At 36.5% G+C, this 27,401-nt stretch overlaps 1 protein-coding gene across 3 annotated transcripts in view; it reads left to right on the plus strand.

Annotated features, from left to right (window-relative positions):
- The first annotated feature begins 13,637 nt into the window (after positions 1-13,637).
- The window catches only part of NDP (norrin cystine knot growth factor NDP), a 28,429-nt gene continuing 14,665 nt past the window's right edge, over positions 13,638-27,401 (plus strand). The window contains exon 1 of one of the 3 annotated variants that reach the window (XM_034423869.3): positions 13,638-14,020. The gene's annotated coding sequence lies outside the window, so the exon portion shown is untranslated. The remainder of the gene's footprint in view (positions 14,021-27,401) is intronic. The other 2 variants (XM_034423868.3, XM_034423870.3) reach the window with 2 other exon arrangements.

The raw sequence follows: 27,401 nt of genomic DNA on the forward strand, positions 1-27,401 counted from the left end.
ATCTCTGGTTCTGTAGTATGTAGGTCTGTTCTGTAGCACTGCATCAGTTGGGTAGGTAAGGCTCTGTGATGGTCCCTCCTGAAATTCAATAGCCAGCTGATTGTACCCGATTGATAATACTGCCCTGGGTATCTCAAGGAAGCCTTGGAGATGGAGGCAGCCGACCTCTACTTTAATTATTTTTTTTGGCTTTGCAAAGCTGTTGCTTCTCTGCCTTCTTTATGGATTCAGCTGAGTGACCGGCCTCCCAGAGCCTCCCCCACTCATAAGGTACCCTGTACTTGCTTAATGACCCAGGCATTCATTTAATGGTGGCATCAGGGAGAGCAGGTAGTGGAAGTTGTTAAACAAGTCTGTCTCACTTAACATTTGACCTTACTTGTGACTATAATCAGCAAACTCCATTACAGTTGTAGACTGAGGGTTACCTGTAAAGCAGCAAAAAAATGCCCTAATCAAGGAACTACCAAGGAACAAAACCCACATTCCTCACTAACACTGGCAGGGCAAACTACTGTAATAGAAACAAGGAGCAAGCTTTGCACTCACTAGCACTGATGAAGTCACTTGGTTGGATAGTGAAACTTCTGCAAGCAAACAACCAAGCTCAAAGAGCACCAAAGACAAAGTTTTTCAGAAGAAAACTTATTTTTATTTTACTACTTTTTATTGCTTATTCTATTCTATTCTATTCTATTCTATTCTATTCTATTCTATTCTATTCTATTCTATTCTATTCTATTCTATTCTATTCTATTCTATTTATAGATGTCATTCTTTCTGCATGAATGTTTTCAGTACACAATATTGCTATACTTTAAAACAACTACCTGTTGTGTATGTTTTAGTAGTACCGGTATATGCTAAAATTGTATTTTTCCCCTGCAGATTTTTAGCATAGGAAAAGATGTTGGCAGATGCCATTCAGTGCATATATGCCTGAATTACTGTAGCTTCAAATGTATTTATTATTTAATTCCCTATTCAAAATACTGAATTCACTACTCCTAGCATATTCTTGTAATACTTTTTTTGCCACAAGAATTTAAGTTACAAAAGAATATGGACTTTGCTCATGTTGCTTTTTTTAACAATTAAGATATTAAAATGCAAACAAGAGCCATCCAAATTAATAAATAAATCAATACACTATAGAAGAATCAGGGTCACTGGTAACTCTCAAACAAGGGAAAGGTGTCCTGGAGTCAAGCTCAGATCCTACTTACTGCTTAGAGGGTATTTTGCTGGCAATGTTGCAGAATTGTTTGCCAGAGTCTTTTTCTGAGCTTCTCAGTTTAGCTAATAGTGTTGCTGTTCCTTGGAATTGCTCCATCGAAGTACTAACCATCCCCAGCATTGCTTAGCTTCTAAAATAGCTGCATCTTTTCTATGCCCCAGTACTCCTTCCAACCACTGTTTCAACGCAACTGCTCAAAGCAAAGTTGTGGTTTCCTGCTTTTCACAGAGACAAAACGTGCAAAAATTGTAATGCCAATCCCAGAAGAGGCCTTTATTCATTCTTTTAAATGAAACAGCCTGTACAAATAAAAGGTTAAAAACGTAATAACTGAATATAAAAATTTAAAACAGAGACAAGAATGTTTAAAATTTGCTATTAAATATTCATATTCATCACTCTCAAAACAAGCTTATATACAAAGAGAAAGCCCTGCATACTTATTCCCAGATAAATACACATAGGTTTGCATTCTAAGGCTCATACTGTGGATACTTATTTTGACATTTTTAAGGAGGTTATAGGTTTGTAATGTATTTCACTGAAATTAATGCATTTACTGAGGCCAAAAATGCACTCTCTTCCAAAACATTTCGGCTATAATAGCTATTATACAAAGGGGATCAGTGTGTAAGAATATGTCTATATTCTCAGATGAATTATATATAGGATTATATTCTCAGAATTACATACAGCCCATAAATGATAGAGAAATGGGAAATGGCAAAATGTTTGAGGAGAGGTTATCAAAACTGAACAAATAGAAGTTGGCTGATGCAGCCTTGGCATATGGAGAAGATTAAAAGAAGGCATGCATACACAAACATAAAAACCAGATATAAACAAAGATAACATTTGTGTTTGCTTTGTGCAGGATGCAAGCACATTCCTAAAAGTAACTGGAGCACCATATTCTATACAACTTTAGAGACACCACCGGTCCAATCAAGACTGTGTGGGTGCAAAAATTGGCCTTCAACTGACATGTTTTCAATTTTTTGCAGAATTGTATTTTTCTATTCCTGAAACACATCCAATATATCAAATTATTACAGGAGAGCTTATGCCAGGACAGGCAATCAGCTGCCATTTCAGCTGCCATTTCTTGTTTCAGAGCTCTGCAATTAATTTAGAATACCACCTATGCACAGAGATAAAATCAACTGGCATTGTTCAAGTCTCTAACTAAGATATGGCTAAAGACTACATTCAACCTGAACTACATATATTAGAATATATCTAATATTCTATTAGATGCTGTGTCTTAAAAATTATACCTGATAGGAAATTTTATGCAAATGCTTTATATGTGGATTTTTCCTTCCAATGGATTGGAATGCTGCTATAACAAATGGAAAAATTACAATGTTGTGATATATATGGATCTGTAGATTCCTAAGAATATTAGAGTCTTCAGATGGGTGCAAGTGTGTTACCAATGTTTATGGATTCCTTAGGATGCTGTGGAAAAAAATCCTAAAAATAAAAAAAATCTTGTTAACATTCTGCATAGCTGCTGCACATATTTATGCACTTCTGGTTATTCTATCTTTCCACTTTTAACAGCTTATATGTATACCTCTGTGTGTAAAATAAAAAGAGAGTAGTGGGAAAAAGAAGAATTGTAGATATAAATGCTTTTTGCATCTAAGAAACAGAATACAGATGACAGCGAGACCTGACTTACAGAATATAAACTCTTTTAACAGGTGTCTAACTCCCTATACAATTATTTTTCTATGGTTAATTTTAATTTTTAACTTGAATTACATATTTATTGCTTCATGGTTCATAATTTTATTATAATTATTGCACTGGTTGTAACTTTGTTTTCTATACTGATTCAGTTGTGTGACATAGTCAATGAATAGATACCTATTTATACTGAAGTTTGAAAATGCAGTGAGTGAGGAATTCTATTCATAAAATGGTGTGGATATAAAGGATTCAATCCTATTTTTAAACCTGAAATAAAAAGGAAGCATTATTCTATCCCCCCTAGTTATCTTCCTTTTCTGTGCAAGGACTGGACAGCATGTGCTACCAAAATCTTTGGATGCAAACTGGGATGATGTCTGTTGTATCATGTACCAGATTGTTAAAGTCTGTTTTAATGTCACATTGAGGACAAATTTGTATTTTTAAAGTACCAAATAAATAAATGAATGAATGCTTTCTGTCAGTGTTTCATTTTTTATTTTTATGATAATTTGTTTTTTAAATAATTTGGATTTTTATCAAAAGCATTTGTTTTTGCTTTTTTATATTGTTTATTTTTGGTGTGCAATGTTTCATCTGGCCACCGTTAGCAACAATGAGGAATGCACAATGTATTTTCCAATAGTCTATGTTTGCATGCTTCCTTTTAACATTAATCAGTTTGCTACTTTGGAGCCTTGATGATAATCTTAGAAATTATATTGAATTTCAAGACAGGCTTTGTTCTCACATTCCATTTAGACAGTTTACACATCAAATCATTGCTTACTATTTGGGTTTCAGAAAGTTGCTAAACAGTTTATTCAATATCAGATCCCCATGTTTTTTGCAGTTGTTTCATATTTTCCTGCCAAAGAAGCACATTGTGTGTTTTAAAATGAGCAATAAACATATGATAGTTTGGCTGAATCTATATTCTGTGAATCAGTTATCTTCTATTCTATTTTTAATTTTTTAAACCTGAATATATATTATTTAGGAATAGAGCGGTATCAGATTATCAAACAGATAAGTTCATGCTTGTACATTTTATTCAAGAATTAAAGACCTTTAGATAATTAAAGAATGAAATGGATTTTCTTTGTGAAAGTCAACATGATTGATTTTTACTTTTTGTAGACATATAGCAAGAATAAAAACAAATAATTTCAGGGACTCATACATTTCTTTGCTGAAAGCAGGCAAAGTTTGGAATGTTCCTCAAAATGCTCATTTAGGTTTCAACAATGGAAAGATCACAATATGTTTTATTGGAATTCATAATTTAGCTAGTTTGGGGAGAAACGAATGAAAGCTATAGTGAACCAGAGCTGATTCATAAAAGAATTTCACTGAAAGTTACTGAAGAAGTTGCTTTTTATGGATCTTATTTCATCATGTTGATTCCTATCTCTGGCTTTGGATATCAAGTCAACCTGGTAGACAGGTTTTAACTTTGGGGGGCTAGATATGACCATTGAGGTGCAAAATTATTTAGTAAATACTTTATCAAGAATAATTATCAATAAAGGAGAATATTTGTAACTCAGGGTTGAAATGAAGGGTCCTTGGTGCTCTCTGAGCTTGGTTGTTTTCTTGCAGATATTTCATTACCCAAACTAGGTAATATCATCAGTGCTGCATGATGTTACCTAGTTTGGGTAATGAAACATCTGGAAGAAAACAACCAAGCTCAGAGAACATCAAGGAATCCTCAGAATAATTTTCACAAGGCATCACTACGAAGAGCATGCTTATCTAGCACCTCAACTGCTAGATTTCTTTTTAAGGTTCACCACAACTCAGAATATTTTACAGTACATTGCAGTAAAAACAATAGCAACAAATAACCCAGGGCTTCATTACTGATCCTGCATTGCCACTGAGTTTTTGTGATAACATAGAATCAGGAGTGTCTGCAGGGTATGGTAAAAAAAAAAAAATCAAGATAGTAGTGCGGCACATCTTATAATCAAAATGAATATTGATTGTACCATTGTGGCTACTATTGTTAGCCCCCCTTGTGTGCAAACCTTCTTCCTAGGCAACCAAGCTGACTTTCTTCAACCTCAACAATAGCAGGGAGAATAAACTCTTTATCAAGTTGGTTTACCTTTGTTCCAACAGCTCAGGGCTTTGGCTTTTTAAAATGGCAAAACAAAATACATATAGAATATACTGAAGATTTAAGGGGGACAAGCAAGCAGTTTGATTTGATTTTTCCCTTTCCATATGGACTGGAGGAGTTGATTGTAATGTTTACAATCACTTACTAGGAATCAGTGACTGGTCCTTGGTGTTCTGAGCATCTTCTCAGCTTTCAAAGATCAGGAGAAGTGAATGCAAACACATAGCTGACAACTTTGACATTATTTTCTAAGCATGTCCATTGATAATGATATTATGTTTGTTTCAGACAAAGTTCGTTGTAAATCATGTTTTGGTTACAGTATAAAGGGTAGAATGAAAGTCAATGGTATATTTTGCATTTTGTAGGATAGGAAAAATGTGGATCAGAAAAAAGGTTAAATAAAGACTCAGAGAGTCCCAAAATACAGTTTGTAGATCCTCCCTCCCTTCCAACATTTACCTTTATTTAAAAACAGTTTAATACTGTTTTTTATTAAGTGAGGAATTTGTATTAGCTCTAGGGGAATGGGAGAAAGATGGGATATAAATTCATCATTATCATCATTATCATTTAAAAAAGTACTTTCTTTTCCAATGGTATATAGAAATCCTAGTCAGGAAAAGGATGATTTGTTATGAAGATACATTATCTATTCTATAGCTTTGGAATTGGCCACTTGACATGTAAACTTTAGTTATGCTGAGCTCCTTTTTTGTGGTCACCTAAATCCAATATATAATCATGTATTAGAAAGGGGTATTAAGAGTATCAAGTCTCCAACTCTCTGTTAGGTGCAGAAACCCTAATAAAAGCATCCACTATGGTTATCCAGTCTCCACTTTATGATTGGAAATCATCACTTGTCTGGGTAACTGGTTCCCTTATAGAATTGCTCCAACTGTTCAATAATATATGAAGTTAGGGAGATTTTTTTAAACCCGCTCAATTGGAATCTTCCGTACTGTAATTGAAATGAACTTAAAACCATTATTCTGTGTCCTGTTCTTTGGAACAATACAGAACAAACCTCAAACTTCTTTTGTGTGCTTTCCTTTCATGTACTTGAAGAATGTAGCCTCTCTAACCAGCAGGACATCATAAATAGGCATAATAAAGCTAGCATGTGAGTTTGCTGCTTCAATGCCCACTGCAAGGCTAGTCATCCTGTAGTGGTAGTTTTCCCATGAACCTTTTGGCACATGGGATGTTGAGAATGTTTAGAACAAAAGCTGAGGCTCTGAGCCTCCAGGATGGAACTGGCAACCTTGGCTTTGATCAGTGCAACTGGACTGGGTCCATAAAGAAAGAAAAGAGGATCAAAAGGAAAACTATGAAAAGTTATAATGAATGTGCTATAAAGAGCAAGAATTACTTTGATGTTTAAAGATGCATATTGTTCTTTCCATAAACCTTCTATCTGATATCTGAAGTTTGAGGGATCCTGTATATTATTTAAAAATACATATGGTATTTCCTTTCAAAAAAATTCATAAAATTGCTCCAGGGGCCAAAACAAATCATGTTTACTTGAGCTAGAATAATGACTCTTCTATTTAGGGTTTTCTTATTTTATACAAGAATTAAACTCCAGTTTTAATGAAAGTGTATGTTGGTATAAAGAAGAATCGTGTATTTTATTTCTTTAAACTTTTCAGTGTGTTTTCTGTTGAATAATTACTGGAACAAAAAGCATACTGGGGAAAAGGAATATGAATGTTTAAAAACCTGAGATATTATTAAAATATTTTCTTCAGCTATAAGGAATATTTATTGGAGTCAGTCATGCTCAACAAATTTTGCATGCCTATTCAAGTTAGGTTACAGATTTGAAGGATTAAAGAACAATCAGAAAATCAAATTAAGGACTGACGATGAAGGGAAAACTGGGAGCACAGACAAACCATAGTACTTGGGTAGGAGCAAGAATTTAGGAAGCTCACAAACAAAAAAGGAGTCAGAATCAGACCATGGGGAGAACGCACAAAAGACAAGTTTCAAAAGCAGAAGCAAGGACGGGTCAAGGTGAGAGGAGAAATTGGCCTGGCATCTGAACTGCAAACAAGGATAGCAGCTGTCACGTTGCTTATATACGTCTTGCTTTCCATGTGCTGTTTTATATAGCCCAAGGCAACCAAAGAGAAATCAAGAAGTGTTGATCAGTCATAGCACAAGGGCTGTCCAGTTGCAGTAGCTAAAGGGTGTTAATATAAAATAAAAGAATAAATAGACAGCAGGGGTGTTTTTCCCCCAGGGGGATGCATATCATGATTGAAGAGCTTGATTAGGGTCCTTCGATGATGAGATTCAGTAGAAACTTACCTAACCAATTTATTTTTTACTTTATGATAATGTGGCTAAAGTTTCTTGCTTACATGCAGATAATTTAATTCTGATTTTAAAAAATCAGAATAGTATAAGGAATGTGAAAAAAAAGACATAATATGCAACATACCAATATAATATATCCTGATGGTGAAACAGATGAGAACTGTAATTTACACTTTCTCCTTTGTCTATAATAGGCTGTTGCTGCTTTTAATTATTGTCATCATTCTCCTCCTCTCTTTTGACTTTTTATTGTGTAAAATGCAACTGTTATACATAGTAATAAATGCTTTCATTTTTTAACTATCTCTTCTTATATACTCAGAACCGTGCCATCCATACACAGAAATGATCATTAGATTCATAATAACCCCATGAGTTGCAAAACTAAGAAATATCTTGGGGGTGGGTGGGAAGACCCTAACATGCTCAGTGGCCTGATGGTTGGGGTTAAAAGAGCAACTCAGCTCTTTTATTTGCATAACAAAAACATTTCCCCTTTTGCATCTGGTCATTTTATATACGGGTATGAATGGTGGGGAAAGATGAATAGCATGAGAAGTGGCTGGAATTGACACCAAAACACCAAGCTGCAACATCTTTGTTACCTATAAATATTCTCTTAAAAGTATTCCTATAATTTAGGCTGCCATTTCATACAGAGATGTTAGAGATTGGGTGTCACATGGCAACCTGTCACAGAGGCTTCCCTGTACTTGTTACTCTTTCAGTTGTACCAGATCCTGGGAACAAAAGAAGAGGAAAACTTTGTACTTGGAAGCTAACTGGGCTTTCATAATTACTGAGACATCTGTGCAGATGCAATAAATCAGAAAGCCCAGTGGTTCTTCTTTGAGGAGATGGCTTCAAGTGCCTTGTCTGAGGATAACAAAAGAATCAGATTCATCTTCTGGTTCCCAATGACTAAAGGTTTATTTAAGAAAACACTTTCTGACTTGTCAGTGAAAGCTACAAATTATGCTGGAAATTCACCAGCATAAGGCAGGGGACAACCTTTACAGAGGTTGTAGTACAATGCAAATACTTTTACCAAAATGACTATCACATTAATGTCATTAATAGTGTAGGAGTACATTTATTCACCTTTGAGTGCAAAGTGGATTTTTTTCAATCAGTTGTATAGTGGTATGTAGCCAATTCATTATAGCTCATAATTATCCACTGCTGCAAAATTAGCATTACTTCTTCACTTCATGATATTTTGCTCCCTGGAGTTATGCTTCTGTCCCTCCCAAAGACTGTCCCTCCCGTCCTCCCTTCCTGCTATGGGCTACTACTATTTTTATCTTTAGAGCTACATTTTCATGAAGCATCTGACAAAATCCTTAATATCCAGATTACCAATCTGAGTACCAGAAGAATATGTTTGATCATTTAAGCAAAGTAACAAATCTAAGAAGTCAAAGTGTGACAGAAAAATATTTGGCTTCTTGTTATAGATACTTGGAAATGGAGGATGCAGTAGCAATAGCTGGTAAGGAACTCTTTAAAGAGGAATATTCCAATTTGTGGCATTAAATAGCCATAAATGTGTTACTGTCCTCCTACCTAAAGATATCTGGGTTAATGGGAATGGTTGGTATATATTATTTACACTGTTCTTGGATCACTTTGTAAATCTGCTGTTATAATTTCAAAATCAAATGGACTGTGGTTAGCTGAACAGAAGTGCTTCAGGACCATAAATTTGTTAACTCCTCCACCCCCCAACCCCCGGCAAAGAAACGAAATAGCATGCATGTTTGGGTATGTGTAATTAATCATTTTTTTTTTGAAATTCAGATAAAATTTCTTTCAACCAGGCTAATATAGTAGTAAGGTAAGATTTTGGATTTGGTCCACAAAGATGGAACTTCACTTAACCACTCAACACTGGAGTTCACGGGAAATTTGGGGTCAGACCATTATCTTAGCCTACTCTATCTTTCACATTATAGTTGTGCATGTTTTTATGTGGAAAGACAAGCGTGTGTGTGTGTGGAGTGATATAACATGGTTAATGACAACATCATACAAATCTCATACTATATGCACTTGTGTTAAGTGCCATAATGCATATATAATTTGTGGCATTTACATGATGATATCATCATCCATGTATCCTCATTATTGTGGTTTGTTGCTGTTGTTGGGAGGATAAATTATGGGCAATTCTCATATGTGCTGCCTAAAGGTGCCAAGGAAAAGTTGGGTATAAATCAAATTATAAATAAGTAAAATAAATACAAATAAAAAGCATTATTTGATGACCTAAAAATTCTATCTGTATATAATCTGTGACATGCAAAGTCTCAATGCTGATTTTAGAGTAAATAAATGAGGGAATGAGTCATCCAAAACACTGAGGTCTAAAATTTCACACTCCCTCGTAGACAAACCAACATTGCTCCATTCAATACAACAGGGCTTAATCGAAGAGAAATGTGTATAGCAAAGATAGGAAGACTTTGGAGCCTAATGGCCACATTTAACAATTTCAGAGCATATTACATATGCCTCCAAAAATGGATGGTATGGTAGATTGCCCATTTATAAAATGCTGAATGGTGGGTCTGGTCTTTCATAAAATGCATATTTAACTAAGGGTGGGGGGATTGTAGAGAATCTCAAAAACTCTTCACAATCTTTTGTGTTTCCGAAGTGGCACTAATCTAGCTTATTTTTTTCCCTCTCTCAATTTTTGGGGTTCCATTTCCAAAGAAACACACTGAAATCGGGGCCGGATTTTCCTATAGGCTAACTAGGCTTCAGCCTAGGGCCTCAAGATCAAGAGGGGCCTACATTCAAATTGTTAGCAAAATTAAAATTACACTTTCACTATAGGTGAAAGGGCCTCATAAGTGGAATAGCCTAGGGCCTCTTTTCATCTAAATCCGGCCCTGACTGAAATATATGGTATCACACAGCACTGTTATTACCTGAAAATGCCAGAGACAGAGGCAGAGATAGAGGGAACCCCTGGGAGAGGATGGGACAATGGTCAGTAACCTTTAGAGCAACACGTCTTTTACAGATAATGATGTGAAGGAAGAAACAGGCCCCAACCCATCTTCTTATGCCTATTGAGTTCTTCCACACAGTCAGATGAAAATACAGAAAGGACTGTAGAGCTTGATTATCACTTAATGGGAGTTCTCTTATCTGATGCTGGTGATTGGCTGAGTTTCTCTTTCTCACGCACATACACACAAACACACATATAAATGCACACACATGTAAAAACCTCCTGTTCCAGTTAACTAAATTTTCAATCTATCCTTGGAAATTGTTGGGCCCTATTATTGCTGCTAGTATATTCAGGAAAATGCAAAGATAAGTAATGGAACAGCTTGAAATGCAAAATGATAGCTCCTCTTCTGCCATGCCTTATTTTTTGTGGGAGGCCAGCAAAAGGAGAGCTTTTAGAATAAATCATTAGGCATGATCAGAAGTAAAAAAGAGGAAGAAAAAATATATTTTTGGGGGGATATTTTTACCTGAGCACTTCCCCTCCAGATTTACCCATGGTCTGAATAGCTCAATAGCTGGAATGTTTGCCTCTAATTCATGGCTTGTGCTTTGATATTTATGCAAGAAAATAATATAGCTATAACTGGAGTGATAACTCAGTAGACATATCTAAAGGACAGAAATAAAATTCGACTTATAAACATAATTGTTCTCAATTTTGCACTTACTTGAAAGAGGCAATTTTATTATGCTAAAACAATGTTTCTATGTATTGAAGGAATAAAAGATGGACAATTTCTCTCAATCATTAAGGGTAGAGTTTATTTGTAAGAGACATATTCAAACAAAGCAGAAAAATTGTATTCATGCAGTCTAGGCTGTGGAGTTCACTAGAAGCTACTATTTCAATCATTCACTAGAAGCTCTGATTTCAATAATCAGGATATAAGAAAGTGAACCCTAAACCAGCAAGCTTACTATTGGCTTTCACAACGGGAACTAGGAATCTTTAAAGCCCCTCCCTGTTGAGGCAAAAGAACAGCCAACAACAAAAGTCAACTAGAAAGAAGTTCTTCCCTATCTGTGGAGATGCTGCCATTTGTTCCTGTGATGGCTTGTTTCATGGGCTAATTACACATGATATATCATGGTAGGTTCTCTGACAATACTAGGACAAACAGTGTGCTGAAGATAGTTATTCTACTCCGTCTTCCCAAAGGTGCAATTATACTCATCTTCAAAAACCATTTGATGGTTCTGTTCTGTATTTGTTGGTAGTATTATTGTATTTGTATATACAAATATACAGTATATTGATTATAATCTATAAGTTGTACATTATCTTGGGACAGTTGAGTTTTTGGAATATACAGCTCATCATAAATTGTTTCATGAAGGAAAATGGCACTGATGTCAAAATTCCAATTTCAAGACCTTTATTTTAACAGGAAATTAATAGAAACTGGCACATGAGATACAACAGAATTAGCAATAAATCATTTCACACACCCCCCCCTATTATTTATCGTTGCCAGGAGTTTGATCCTGACTGGCTCAAAGTTGACTCAGCCTCCCGAGGTTGGTAAAATGAGGAACCAGACTTTTGGGGGCAATATGCTGACTCTGTAAACTGCTTAGAAAGGGCTGTAAAGCACTATGAAGCAGTATATAAGTCTCAGTATATTGCTATTTGCAGAGTGCATAAATAATGCATATTATTTTTAGGCAACTATATTGTTGGCATTGTACATACTCAGCTAAGAACGCATGATAAAAGTGCACTTTATTGAGTGACTTTTCCCCCAGAGCTATAGATATATATTTTAAGACACATTTTCTTTTTCCTTATATTACATGATTTCAATGCATGAGCACTTTCACCTGTTGCTTTCATTTGCAAAGCTGCAGGGGCTTAAAACCATGTTGTAAGTTTCATGGAATGGAAATAAATTTTGGTTCTTGAAGGTTTGATCCTTAACATATTTCCTTTTAATAACATGTATTAGTCAGAAACGATGCTATTAGATTCCTGATATTTGGTCATCACAGACTGTCACTCCTCTTCTTTTACAAGAAGAAAAGGAACCATTACATTGTATCCCAGGGGCTGGCTGGTTGGAAGAAATGGCTCTCTTAAACCAGCCTAAAACCAAAGTGGTCCACTTACTTTCCTCCCAGCCAAATCCAACTATACAGATCAAGTTGAAGAATGTTTCCTTTGTTGTGTATGCATGATGCTTACTCATCTACCAGCCATTCCCCTTTTAGAGGAGTCTATTTTTACAGCCTAATTTTCCATTTGTCTTTTGATCTTTTACCACAGAAGAGGCTCAGATATTAACAACACAGTCTAAAGAGACCGTGACGACATGGACTCAGGATGTCTGCCAGTTTGGGAGTCAGGGGCTCCCTGCATAGCAGTTTTGGATAGAAAGATGTGAGCTTCACTTTATAGCTCAGAGTGCAAAGCTTTTATTTTTAATAGATGACACTGAGTTGTGTGAAGCGGTACTAATCTTTTGAGCATTACAGCAATATACTGTAGGGCCTCTGTGTGGCAAAGGGGCAGGTTTCATCCCATGTTACACCAGTCAGTATCAAGGAATGAGAACACAGCATCAATTACACTGGGTGCTTTTTCTGTGCTTAGATTTCATCTTATCCAACATTAGAAGTGGGTCATTAACATCCTGCCTCTAATACTTCAAGGTTAAGCCAAAAGGATTAAGCCAATGAATCAACCCAATCAAAAAGGACATGGAGGGAAAAAAAGTGATAGCAAAAGAAATTGTTGGCAAGTATGCATTAATGCTTCATGAACAGGCTATTCTCTGAGCTTTAGACCTTAATAAAAGAGATTTTCAAGCTAGTGGGAAAAAATTTCAGAATTACAATTCCATATCTATAAAGGCTTCATGTTAGGCTAGTATGATATGTATTGCTTGATTGACTTCTATAAGATGATCCATCTCCTCTTTAGGTTCCAAGCCATAAACGGGGGATAAATATTTCAAATACTGTACAGTGCCTGATTTTTCACATCTAGTGCATGTAAGCATCACCAGAGTTATGTGAAGTAAGTTGCTCTTGGTATTTAGATATATTCTGCACAGAGGGCTTCAAACTTTCATGCCTTCCTAACTTGAAGCATTGTATATTTCCATATATTAACATACGATTATGCCTCTCTCCAATGAGAAACCCCTGCAGAACGGAGTTGGACTGGTGGAATTTAATGATTTCTCAGATAACAAGAGCTTCACATTTCTGCAAATTCCCATTTGCTGGTGAATCGCTGCTTCTGCTGCTGTGCTGCTGCTGTATGGCTGCAGCTTGCCTGATTGATCGATGGCTGCAATGGCACTTTTCCATCTGACATTCTCTCTCTCTCTCTCTCTCTCTCTCTCTCTCTCTCTCTCTCTCTCTCTCTCTCTCTCTCTCTCTCTCTCTCTCTCTCCCTTGCACTCTCTTCCCACTCACCCACCCCCCTTTTCTCTTGCTTAAACAGCAGCCCTAACTTTTGTGTGTTGCAAATATAAAAGGCAAACCATGTGATAGAGGGGCAGAAGAACAAAAGCATTTGGAAGTAACAAGACCTCATTTTAGCCCTCGGTCTGGGGAGTCCAATAGAAGGGAAGGCACAGTGCATTTTGCAAAAGGTAAGCAAGCATATCACCAAAAGCTTAGGATCAAACACCAAACATTTCATGTACTTAATATCACTAGCTGATTTTTTGCAGCCCAAGATTATTTGAATATCTTCTTTGAAGCTTAATAAGCTTTGTTTTAAAGATAGGTAACTAACCTCAGTATCTGCATCTTTTTTATTGCCAGCATGTCTTTGAATTATATATCTGCTAAGAATGTTTGTGAGAAATTAGGCAGCAACAGAGAATCTCTTGGCTATCAGTTATGTTAAATTTGTGCCTTTAGACTGCTCTTCATTTGCACAAAACCATTACTTGACAGCAGGAAATATTAGAATTGGATGTGAGTTCTAAAAAGGATCAGGATACTCTCAGCACTGTCTCTATATGCCATCATAATGGGACTCTATGATCATAGGCTAAGCATCTGCTTTGAAACCAATGTTTACTTTTATTGCAACTTATGGATGATGGTCATCTGATAGAATGCTTAGAATAATTGGAAACAATGGCAATATTTATTTCAGGCATAGTCTGTCATCCTTCACAGAGAATAGTTTTAGGTTTTATATATGAGCATGTGAGCATGTGTGCGGAGGTAGTGTGGAGGTCATTAAAAAAAACCCCTTTATTAAATGTCCAGGGAAGTTTTGCCATTGAGTACACAGCACTGGTTATGGATTAGAAATAGATTTAATATGTGCATGTGTTTGGTTAAAGGGAGTAAGTAAATCCATTGTGTTTGTCTTGGCTGCAGAACAGAGGAGATATATTGAGCAGTCGGCTTACCATTAATGCAATGTAGATGCCTGTTGGCAGATCAAACTAGAGGATGCTCAACAAAAAAGTGGTTTAGAGAATAATTTGTCAGGTCTTTAGTGCTTGTCCTTAAGAGAAGTTTCTTCTATCTTAGAATCATGTTTTGGTGGTGGTTCTTTCAAAGAAGAATTACCTTGCAAGATAAAAAGGTCATGGGATTTTAGGATAAATGTATAACCAATGTTAAAACATGAAATTAACAGAGACCTTAAAGTAAGATAAAATATAGAAAAATCCTCAAATGTTATTTTATTAAAAATATAAACTACCACCAGATGCTGAGCTAAAATACGCAGTCAGAGATGACTGCTTAAAATTAACAAGCTTGACTGTGGGATTAAGAACATTGTCCTTTAACTTTTTTTAAAGGTTGCATTTGAATTTGAGAGATTTCTGCCTGTTAGCATGAAGGATGTGAGCAAATCTTTTTAGCATAATGCTAATTTTGGAATGAACACACTAAAGAAAATTCAATGTACACAATGAAAGATTACCTTACAAGTAACATCCCAATCACTACCTGAAATGGGATACTGTATAGGAAATGCATGAGCCAGAGTCAGCCCAAAAATAGAGAGAATATACCCCAAATCACTTTAATAAAGTGATTTTTTCATTTACAATTGGGACTCTATTCCTCCCGGAATGGTGGGTAGCAGAAAATGTAGTTATAAGAGATGCAATATAGTTTCATTATCTCATTTCCAAAGGATTTCCCACTATTAAACCACATGATATGACCAAAACCCATATGCAAAATAATGACTGAGATTTAAGTGGATGCATGTTTGACAGCTTCAACCAAAGATTTACACAAGGAAGAATCAGTTTCCTTATGTAGACGGAAGGAGGCAGGGGGATTTCACCCAATTCTCTGGCTGTAATACATGCTAATGTAATCCAAGGGACTGGGGTGGGGGGTGGGGGAAGCTAAATCAAATCCTTAAGGCAGCTATTGTTGCATCCTAGCTGTCTGGCAAGGGCATTCTGAGTTTTAGATGGACATTTTTCTTACTGAACCTTGCAGTGTTTGTATGATAGAAGCTAATGTTTTAAAAGAGAGAGCGAGAAAATGAGAGGTAATAAAAATTCTACTTGCCAACAATAATAAAGTACATAGCCTACCAAAGAAACAGACTTCTTTCCATAAAGGTAAGACAAGATTTTCCAAGATGGTCATATCTATGTTGGTTTGCATTTAGCAGCTTTCTTCCCAGTTCTTCCTAGAATTGCAGCTAATACTGAGAAATCTGCTACTGTAACCTGAAGAGGCAATCATAGGCTACAGTGATCCCAAAAACATTTTAACAACCGTTTAAAGGGCATGCACACACCCCTACAGTTTATGTTACTGAAATTTTGGGCCCTGAAATGCAACATTTTTAGAAGGAACAATTTTTAACTCAAGATAAGGTACCAAGTCCCCATCATACTACAAATTCCACCAACTCCCTCTCATATTACCCAAATGTTCTTGACTTTAATCACATTGTCCTCAGTCACAAAATAATGAATGCACAGTATTCAACATCAATAAGATTTTCCAGATTGGATCCAGAGAATTCCCAAATAGCTATGTACAAAGGAATAGGAAATCTAGGTTTTAGATCTCATGGGGACTCACTGTTGTAGCAACCTTCTCTACACACACACACCCCTCATTCCAAGATAGTTACAAAAGTTTGTTTAATTATTTTTTACTTTAACTTATGGTTGATCCTTTACAAAATGGTGTTTATTCCAAGTAAGCAATACTTCACAACAAATTCCGTTTTGTTATGTTATGTTAGTTATAATAGTGCCACGATTTATATACATTTAAAATGCATGCACTCCAAAATTTGCTACAGCATATCGGGTATATAAAGCAATTATAAGATGTGGATTTGTGGGGAGTCCAGGGAGAAGAAAAGTGGTGTGTGCTTTACAAATGCTACATTATACATTAGGGCTGTGCAGCATTTTGAATATGAAGGGGAAAATGGGATTCATAGAAAAATGGAAGCACCCTCCAGAAATGTCTTAATCCAAACATGGCTACATAAGGCAGCAACTTTAGCTTGGGAAAGGTCCATCTGCTTTAAGGTGTTTCTGACAAATGCTACATGTTTCTGAATCACACGCCTCCCTTTGATTCCAACTGCTGCACAGCCCTACTGCACATGGCCATTTATACTTAAACCAATTTGCCAGTCCCACTTCTCTCATCTGCAATCATATTTATTCAAAGATAGCGCCATGTATGCCTCATGAAATCAATTTCCTGACTGCCAATGCTTTAAATAGAGCTCTGGGGACCTATCTTCAGGAAATTCCACCTTGCATCCTAAGGAACAAATTTCCATGTTCTTCTTAACCCATCGGTGTACTCCACCCACCACTTCTTGAATGCAGGAAAGGATGACACCATCATCTCCCCACTCCCAGTCCGTTGCAAATGCACCCACATAATGTTTTCCAACTCAGATTCAAAACTATAATTTTAGGACACCAACAGTCTTAAGCCCTTTAGTGTAAAGGCTCTCCAGAGTTTCATTCTGTTGTAGTAAGTGCCCTAGCTCTGATGGGATACGGTGCTTACATACCTCTCTCCCCTCCAGTGTCTGGGCACTGTTCTGTGTTGTTTCAACCTAGGCTAGCAAGCTTCTATGTTCTCTGCTGGTTGACAACTGCTACTTTTTTATAATCCCACATTGATCTAGCAATGCCTTTTTAATTCATTGAAATCTCTAGAAACTTATGCTTCGTTCAATCCTTGCATCTCTTAGTGGGCACTGTTTTGATTTCTACCCAAGCTGGGTAAAACATTCTCCCCATTTGCAAAGCTTCCTTACCCTTCCTCTTTAAAAAAGTTACAACATGGGAAAGTTGCTACTTTCTTTTTTCTAGGAAACTGAACCATCAATTCTTTATTCTTACAAGTTTTCCTGGACCTACAAAGGGTCTTAGGATCTAACGAGCAATGATAAGGAGAAAGGAAGGGATGTGAAGGCATCTGTGTATGGAAATCTCTGGGAAAGCATGATGCTAGCGAGGTAGAACAATCTCACAAAAAACAAACAAACAAACAACAAAGCAGGCACTGGTAACAAATGGTCTGTGTAGCTGTGTAGCTGAGACTTGTCTTTCCTGCATATATATGAGAAGAACAAGGATTGGGGAACAATCAGTCAAGTCTTAGGGTGGGCAGCCCAGCCCTGTGCCCAATGTTTTGCAACCAAAAACTTGAATTTTTGAAGATAGCTTAAAAAACAGACAGGAACGGCATAGGAGCCAAATAACTTAGGGCAATTTGAGCCTGAAACATTTAAGATGACTTGGATTAGAAAGCAGCTTTGAATCTCTTAAGGAATATGCGCAGAGTAACCCTTGAGTAGCAAGGGTGTGCACACGAGAAAAAGGCTGAGAATGATTGTGAATAAGCACTGTCAATACAGACACACTTGAATTTTAGTTTAGGTATATACAACATTGGTAACTGCTCATTTATACATGAACAATATGCAATACCTTCTCCAGATGCTTTCATTTTCCATCTATTGGCTAATGATACATGTTGTTTACTATTAGTCACGTTTACAAACCTCTCTTTATTTTTAGTGGTAGACTGTGATGCTTCACTGTCAACTACCCACAAATCATGGTTTACAGTAGTGGAACTGGATATAGCTAGATTAACATTCTTTTTGATTCTGTTGATTACCAGTATTCATTTTCTTACCCTTTTTACAGAATCTAGCTATATGACCCTTAGCCCCACAAGAAAAACATTTTCTAACAGTATAGGCAGTTGAAGACAGTTTTTCTTCTTGTGGTTGTCTCTCTCTCAGTTGGTCTCTTTCTTGCCTTCTTATGGACTCTTCTAACAATCTTCCGGTTATGCCAGTCAATGATAGTTCATCTCTGGTCAAAACTTCCAGTGAAGACACATAATCATCATAACTTTCATCCAAAGAGGAAAGAATGATATAAACCTGATGCAGTTCTGAGAAAATTAGCTCTTTTTCATGTAGCTCTTATAAAGTTCTCTTCATAAACTCCAAATGAGCTAACATATCTCCACCTTTCAGAAGACAAGCTCTAAACAGTTTACGTGTAAGATGTATGTGTGCTCCCACACTATCACGAACATAAATCCTCTTCAAATTGTTCCAACACCTGGCAGCAGAATCCTCACCATGAATATAGACTAGCTGCTGGTCACTCAGTGTCAGTCCAATTATACAAAGAGCCCTTTTGTTATCCTGGTAAAAGTTTGCTATTTTCTTCACATCTTCATCGTTCGCTGGATTCCAATCAGTTACAACCGGTGGATTAATAACTACATCCCATAGCCCTTCCTTACGCAGAAGTAGGCTGCATTTCATAGACCAGGAAACATAGTTTGTTCCATCCAACAGGGCTATCATGGATATGCTGGATGACTGTTCTTGTGCCATCTTCACTTGGACAATTAACCACAAACACAGCTGTCTGAATATGGTACTGTGTATTCACACCAACTCTCAGTATTCTGGGCCCATAACCAATGTTAAGGAATATGCGCAGAGTAACCCTTGAGGAGCAAGGGTGTGCACATGAGAAAACGGCTGAGAGTGATGTGAATAAGCACTGTCAATACAGACACACTGAGTTTATTTATTTTATTTATTTATTTTATTGAATTTCTATACCGCCCTACTCCCGAAGGACTCAGGGCGGTGAACAGCCATGAAATAAAACACATACATATACAAAATTTAAAATCGAATAAAATGAATTAAATAAATTTGGCTGAATTGATACCCATAATTTTAAATACCCATATTTTAAAATACAGTAAAAATTTAAAATTTACACTTAAAAGGGAGAAGATTTAGGTGAGGCCAGCTTGATGAAATAAAAGAGTCTTCAGCTCGCGGCAGAAGGTGCGCATATCCGGAATCCTCCGTATCTCATTCCAGATCGTCGGAGTTGTGATATTCTTTTACTTTTAGGAAAAAGCAAAGCAAAGTCCAATAAACAATCCAGGTCATACACAGATAAAGAGAGTTAAATTGTCAGTCCAGTGATATTCCAAGGACAAAGTCTTCTTACCAGTTGTTGAAGTCATATGCAATAAAACAGTTCTTTTTGGAGTTACAAACAGGAACAAGTACAGCAGTAAAAGAATCAGTAAAACAGTAGAAAACAACAAGTAGCAATGATCAAGCAGTGATCATGCAGAGAGAACAGGCAGAGAGGAGCAGAGGTAGCAATAATAATGTAATAAGAACAATAAGCCATGATTCAAGCTTCCTCTTAAGTACATTGGCTACAGAGCTAGCCAATCAGAATACAGTATGATGCAATACAGCATTACAGTCTTAAAGCTATACAATACATTTTGACTGCAAACATGCATTGATGGTTTATATATATTGCCAACCCAACCAGTTAGGCAATAGCCATTTCCTAACAGAATCAATTTTAGAAACACAAACACCAGCGCACTTGATTAGACAACATCTTGGCTCTCTCTCACAGGTGATCTTTCCACTGTAAGGAAAGGTTAATGGTGCAGTTAACAGAGGGAAGCATCTCTTCTTCATACTCAGTTCTTTCTCAAGCATGTTTCTGCTGGGGAGAGTTGTCCTCAAAACTGCAGAAGATTCAGAATCTAAGCCTTTTCTGTTTCATAATTGAGCTAGAAATATGGGGACAGACAGTCCAAAGACATCATGATCAGAGTGCCCTCCTTTCCTTTTTGCAGAGTCTAGGACTGACAATGGTGGAGGTTATTCTATTTAGTCTTTCAAACAAAAGAGCTAGAAAAAAAGATGGTGTTTGCCCTTCCTATGCCTTATGGTCCTGATCCAGATTGTATTACAGGTACTTTCAATAAAGTAAATAAAATCTGAAATTGAAGCAGCATGGTCCATTCATACCTACCTTTCTGTCTGTCATCTATAGCTATCATTTTATATCAAATCTTAGTTCGGTGGGAGTGAACATGGGCATTTAAGATATAGTCTTACTTAGCTTACTTAGAGAAAGGAATTTATTGTAGCAATTCTACTGCCTTTCTTACACTGTATACACACAAATGCCCACAAGTTTTTCTGTGGTGAACATGCAGGGTTTTTTTGCCCCAATGAATTTTATCTCACAATTGTTTATTGGTTGTGGAGACAGAAAATGTCCTTTCATAATTCATGAAAATGGGAAATGAGGCCTTCATTTTCAATTTTCAATGTATATGAAGGGACCAGGAAGAGAGAGAGAATGAGAACGAGAAAACTTTTGTGAGGAAATGCTGGAGAGAGAAGCTGTATTAGTTTTCTAGTACTTGTGTTCTGAACTATACACAGCAAATTGACTAGTAGGAAAAAAAATGCAAACCAAGATGAGCATCCTGCAGTTGCATTCAAAATAAATTACTTGATATATGTACTTGATGAATGTATTCAGTCAAGGGAAGACGGCCTTTCATTTAAGCACTGCAGAGGCATGCAGATGGTGAAAAAAAATGGCATGAACCATTTCTGGGTAATCTTTGCTTGAAAGGTTAAAAAGCTTCTGCTGCTACTACTAGTCAAAGTGGACACTATTGGGTTAACTAGAAAGTCCAAACCAGATAAGCCACTTTCCTTTTTTTCTAGGCAAAGTGAGGGAAGCAGGGAAGAAGATATGTAATTGCAAGAGGTAATAAATAGTTTGATTAATTCAGCCTCCTCCGATCTGATGCCCTCTTGATGGGCTGCATCTTCAATTCCCAGAATTCCAAACTATCAGTGGATGAAAGTTCTGAGAATTTTAGTCCAAATGTATCAAGAGGTGACCAAATAGAGTAAACAATGTATTAGACAATCTTCTTATTTTATATATTTCAGACTTTTTCTTTATCAGAGAATCAACCCCATTACATAAGGATGGGCATACATTTAATCTGACAGAGAATAAGGGTTTGATTCAACCCAAGAAAAGCTTGTTCTGGCTAAGAAATGTAAGAAAAATATCTGTCACATTTCAGTCTTTCCCCTAAATCTGTTTATATTCCAAGCTCAATGAGAAAAATATGATATCTATATTAGATAGCTGTTATAAAATATCCCTACAGTGAATTTTATCCAGTAATAGGAAATTATCATTGAAGTAAAACAAATAAACAAAAAGAAGAAAAATGAAACAATAGTCAATAATTGGAAGACATTTCAGAAACCAAAATAATAAGGATGCTTCATCCAGTCTAGCAGGATTCTTCTAATAATGCAGTGAAATCTATTTATTGCTAATCAGCTTAACTGTCAAACCTTCTTGGCATGGATTACCAACAAGCCATGTTCTATACAGGAAAAAAAAATTAAGTGGAGTTTTCCTTAATCTCTTTAAGGCAAAAGCTGCCTTGGGTTCTGAAGCATAACTGAAAAACTAATAAACTTTAATGCTTCAGAACATTCTAATTTTTGTTATTTTAATTGATCATATTCATATAGCAACCATTTTATTTCATAGATTTTATTTAGCTCTTGCTTTAAGAAAAATCCCGTGGCAGTGAATTCCATGGTGCTGCTTTAAAGATAAAGAGTTTTATCTCAACAATATTCAGTAGATTGCTTCTTATGCCATTTATTATCCCTCGGTTCTTGTAAGCTAAGAATAGAGATTGTTAAGGTACTAAATTGATATGAGGCCACAACACATTAATTTAATTACCTTTAGGGACTGATGACTGCCTAGGATTTGTATGGTTAACTTTCATAACAAAATATAGTTGTGGTTCCTTCCCTGAATTTATTTGCTCGATTCCTTGCACACAATGATGCAGCCTTCGTGGAGGGCTTACTATTTTGCATACATCTAAAGGGAGAGAGTGTGTGATTCTGTCGCCTGGTCTGACTTACAATCAGCTGTTATTTCCTTTTTATATGTGTCAGTGTAGAACATATTAAAATTTCTCAGTAACAGCACGCATGGAATCTCTTTGATGCCCCACCTCTAACTTAACAGAACAATGAAACCAGGGTTGTAGTAAGCCTTTGAGCAGCTGGTTGTCTATATATTCTCTCTGTCTCTCCCCCCACACCCTCTCCCACTTACTTTCTTCTTCTTCTTCATATAATTTAATTCAGTGTAGAATTTGGGAAACACTGTCACTTCTCTGCTGTATCAGCTCTCATGCCAGGCATTATCATGCTTAATAAATTACAAACTCCAGGTAATATTTTTGTCTGATTATTCTCACCATTCACCAATCAAATGTTCAGGATAATCGAGGAGACTATGAGCCACCAGGAATAAGGTTGTTTTCGTATTATTTTGGTGGTATTGAAATTGAATAATATTTTACCACCACCACCAGCAAAATTCAATCATAGGGGTGAGGGAGTCTGTTAACAAGGTTTTCAAGCTTATTATAACAGAGACACAATCTACATTGGTGTGGTGAGGTTGGAGCAGAAGGGGCCATACTGCCCTTTAGGACAAGCAAGTTCAGCACTGGAGTTAATACCCAGCGTCTGGTTTGGCAAAGGTTGAGCATTCCATGGCAGTGACATGCACATCACTGCCGCAACGATGAAGCTCTCTATGAATGGGATCTCCAAGGGTGCATTTGTATTCTTAATAGAAATAATAGAGATGTGTGGGTCTTTTATCTGTTCGCAATTAAATACTCTTTCAGGGAAAATAGGGCTTGCATAAATTGAAAAGATGAAGCTGAAGATACAGCAAAAAAGCAATTCTTTGTTCATTTTTTAAAAATTCTTTTTAGCTCTTGAAGTGATTGACAATATCTGTGTGTGTAAGAGAGGGAAAGAGAAAGAGAAAGAGAGAGGGGGTGAGGGTGAGGGAGGAAGGGAGGGAGGGAGGAAGGAGGGAGAGAGGGGAGAAGAGGGAGGTTCTTCTTTATGACTGTATTAATGTGTTATCAACCAGGTGCTGGCAGAAAAGTATGTCAGCCTAAACTGTGTTGCCCCCATTGCTGGTCCCTACTCTGTAAAAATGGCAAGGCTGAGAAATGATGCAATCCTTAATTACTTATTAAAAGGCAAGATTGCTTCCATTGGCTTCACTTCCCCTCCCACTAACAGTCACCTGGTGTCAGGAAAACAATCATCAATCATTATGGGATATGGCAAAGTGGAAGTGGAAGGAGTTTAGGCCCAAGCTCAAAATGGCGGTTATCTCCCTGTCACATTGCCTAACTGAGAAAGGGGCAGGCATTACGGAGAGGGCATCAGGAGAAGCAAGAGAGAGTTTCTTGACATCTTCTTTGGGCTTCTTATCTGTGAGTTGAGCTGTTTAGTGCTTTTGTAAAAGAATACTAAATCTCTGTTCAGAGACATTCTGGCTGACCAATAAATGGCATGTAGGCATTGGGTCAAATGAGGATGAATGAACTTTGTTCCCAGTAATGCTTCAAGAAAATAGTGGTTCTGGCAGCACGTTGTCCAGGTCTGACCTCATGGATGTTACTGAGAAACAAGATACCTTTAGAGTTAGAAGATTATACATGAGGTTTGAAGGCATATGGTGCAATAAAGTTAAGGTTTATATGGATTTCAAAAACTTATTTAAGAAAATTTGTGTGGCTCCCCACTCCCTTTCAGTGACTCTGGGTGTCTTAACAAAATAAAAAACCAATATACAAACAACAAAAATAATGCTCTACCCCCACCCGGCAATAACAATAGATCAGATAAGCCACTTTAGGTTCCCTTGGCCCGTTGGCAAAACCAGGTCTTTAGGGCCTTGTGAAAGAATGTCAAAGTGGGGGCCAATCTAACCTCCACATTTCATGAATCTTTTTTTGGTATATGTTTTATTTACAGTTTTTCTTTAACAACCAACATTTTTTTGTGGACAGTGTAATGACTGGGTTGACATATTTTTCATACAGTGCTCACAGTAATAATACAATTACATATACAGATTTTTTATCTTCCAACTTCTAGCCTAAATGTGCTCCTTATAATTATAATATATTCTTTTATGTATCAATCAATATTACACTAATATTTTCCCAATTTATTACTCAGTGTTTCACCACATTTTCAATATCTTAACTTTCTATAAATACCAATAAAACTAGTAATCAATAAAATTTAATCAGTCCCAAGCTTATATATATATATATATATATATTTCTTTTGATTCATAGGTATAAATGTGCGATATTTTTGCAATCAGGGTTTTTTCTTATGTTGAAAGATGTTAAAATGGCCATGGTGGGATGAAATCTCTATTCATCACTTTCAGACCTGTCAGACATTTTATATTGTTTCTTCTGTGACTTATGGGAGACTGGGATAGCACTATTTCGGCCTTTTTAGACCTCTTCAGCCAGACACACCCATATTTTGTGACTCCTCCCTGTAGAGGTCAAATATTTATTTCTTTTGATTCATAGGTATAAATGTGCGATATTTTTGCAATCAGGGTTTTTTCCTATGTTGAAAGATGTTAAAATGGCCATGGTGGGATGAAATCTCTATTCATCACTTTCAGGCCTGTCAGACATTTTATGTTGTTTCTTCTGTGACTTATGGGAGACTGGGATAGCACTATTTCGGCCTTTTTAGACCTCTTCAGCCAGACACACCCATATTTTGTGACTCCTCCCTGTAGAGGTCAAATATTTATTTCTTTTGATTCATAGGTATAAATGTGCGATATTTTTGCAATCAGGGTTTTTTCCTATGTTGAAAGATGTTAAAATGGCCATGGTGGGATGAAATCTCTATTCATCGCTTTCAGGCCTGTCAGACATTTTATGTTGTTTCTTCTGTGACTTATGGGAGACTGGGATAGCACTATTTCGGCCTTTTTAGACCTCTTCAGCCAGACACACCCATATTTTGTGACTCCTCCCTGTAGAGGTCAAATATTTATTTCTTTTGATTCATAGGTATAAATGTGCGATATTTTTGCAATCAGGGTTTTTTCCTATGTTGAAAGATGTTAAAATGGCCATGGTGGGATGAAATCTCTATTCATCACTTTCAGACCTGTCAGACATTTTATGTTGTTTCTTCTGTGACTTATGGGAGACTGGGATAGCACTATTTCGGCCTTTTTAGACCTCTTCAGCCAGACACACCCATATTTTGTGACTCCTCCCTGTAGAGGTCAAATATTTATTTCTTTTGATTCATAGGTATAAATGTGCGATATTTTTGCAATCAGGGTTTTTTCCTATGTTGAAAGATGTTAAAATGGCCATGGTGGGATGAAATCTCTATTCATCACTTTCAGACCTGTCAGACATTTTATGTTGTTTCTTCTGTGACTTATGGGAGACTGGGATAGCACTATTTCGGCCTTTTTAGACCTCTTCAGCCAGACACACCCATATTTTGTGACTCCTCCCTGTAGAGGTCAAATATTTATTTCTTTTGATTCATAGGTATAAATGTGCGATATTTTTGCAATCAGGGTTTTTTCCTATGTTGAAAGATGTTAAAATGGCCATGGTGGGATGAAATCTCTATTCATCACTTTCAGACCTGTCAGACATTTTATGTTGTTTCTTCTGCGACTTATGGGAGACTGGGATAGCACTATTTCGGCCTTTTTAGACCTCTTCAGCCAGACACACCCATATTTTGTGACTCCTCCCTGTAGAGGTCAAATATTTATTTCTTTTGATTCATAGGTATAAATGTGCGATATTTTTGCAATCAGGGTTTTTTCTATGTTGAAAGATGTTAAAATGGCCATGGTGGGATGAAATTTCTATTCATCACTTTCAGACCTGTCAGACATTTTATATTGTTTCTTCTGTGATTTATGGGAGACTGGGATAGCACTATTTCGGCCTTTTTAGACCTCTTCAGCCAGACACACCCATATTTTGTGACTCCTCCCTGTAGAGGTCAAATATTTATTTCTTTTGATTCATAGGTATAAATGTGCGATATTTTTGCAATCAGGGTTTTTTCCTATGTTGAAAGATGTTAAAATGGCCATGGTGGGATGAAATCTCTATTCATCACTTTCAGACCTGTCAGACATTTTATGTTGTTTCTTCTGTGACTTATGGGAGACTGGGATAGCACTATTTCGGCCTTTTTAGACCTCTTCAGCCAGACACACCCATATTTTGTGACTCATATTTTTGCAATCAGGGTTTTTTCCTATGTTGAAAGATGAAAGGAGAAACAACATAAAATGTCTGACAGGTCTGAAAGTGATGAATAGAGATTTCATCCCACCATGGCCATTTTAACATCTTTCAACATAGGAAAAAACCCTGATTGCAAAAATATCGCACATTTATACCTATGAATCAAAAGAAATAAATATTTGACCTCTACAGGGAGGAGTCACAAAATATGGGTGTGTCTGGCTGAAGAGGTCTAAAAAGGCCGAAATAGTGCTATCCCAGTCTCCCATAAGTCACAGAAGAAACAACATAAAATGTCTGACAGGTCTGAAAGTGATGAATAGAGATTTCATCCCACCATGGCCATTTTAACATCTTTCAACATAGGAAAAAAACCCTGATTGCAAAAATATCGCATATATATATATATATATATATATATAAAATTTGTTTGTCAAACATGATAACAAGTATAGGTATGAAGAGAAACATGAGCAAAGGAAGTAAATA

The sequence above is a fragment of the Pantherophis guttatus genome, chromosome 5 (assembly GCF_059756535.1).
Source record: "Pantherophis guttatus breed Tessera chromosome 5, ASM5975653v1, whole genome shotgun sequence".
Lineage (NCBI taxonomy): Eukaryota > Metazoa > Chordata > Lepidosauria > Squamata > Colubridae > Pantherophis > Pantherophis guttatus.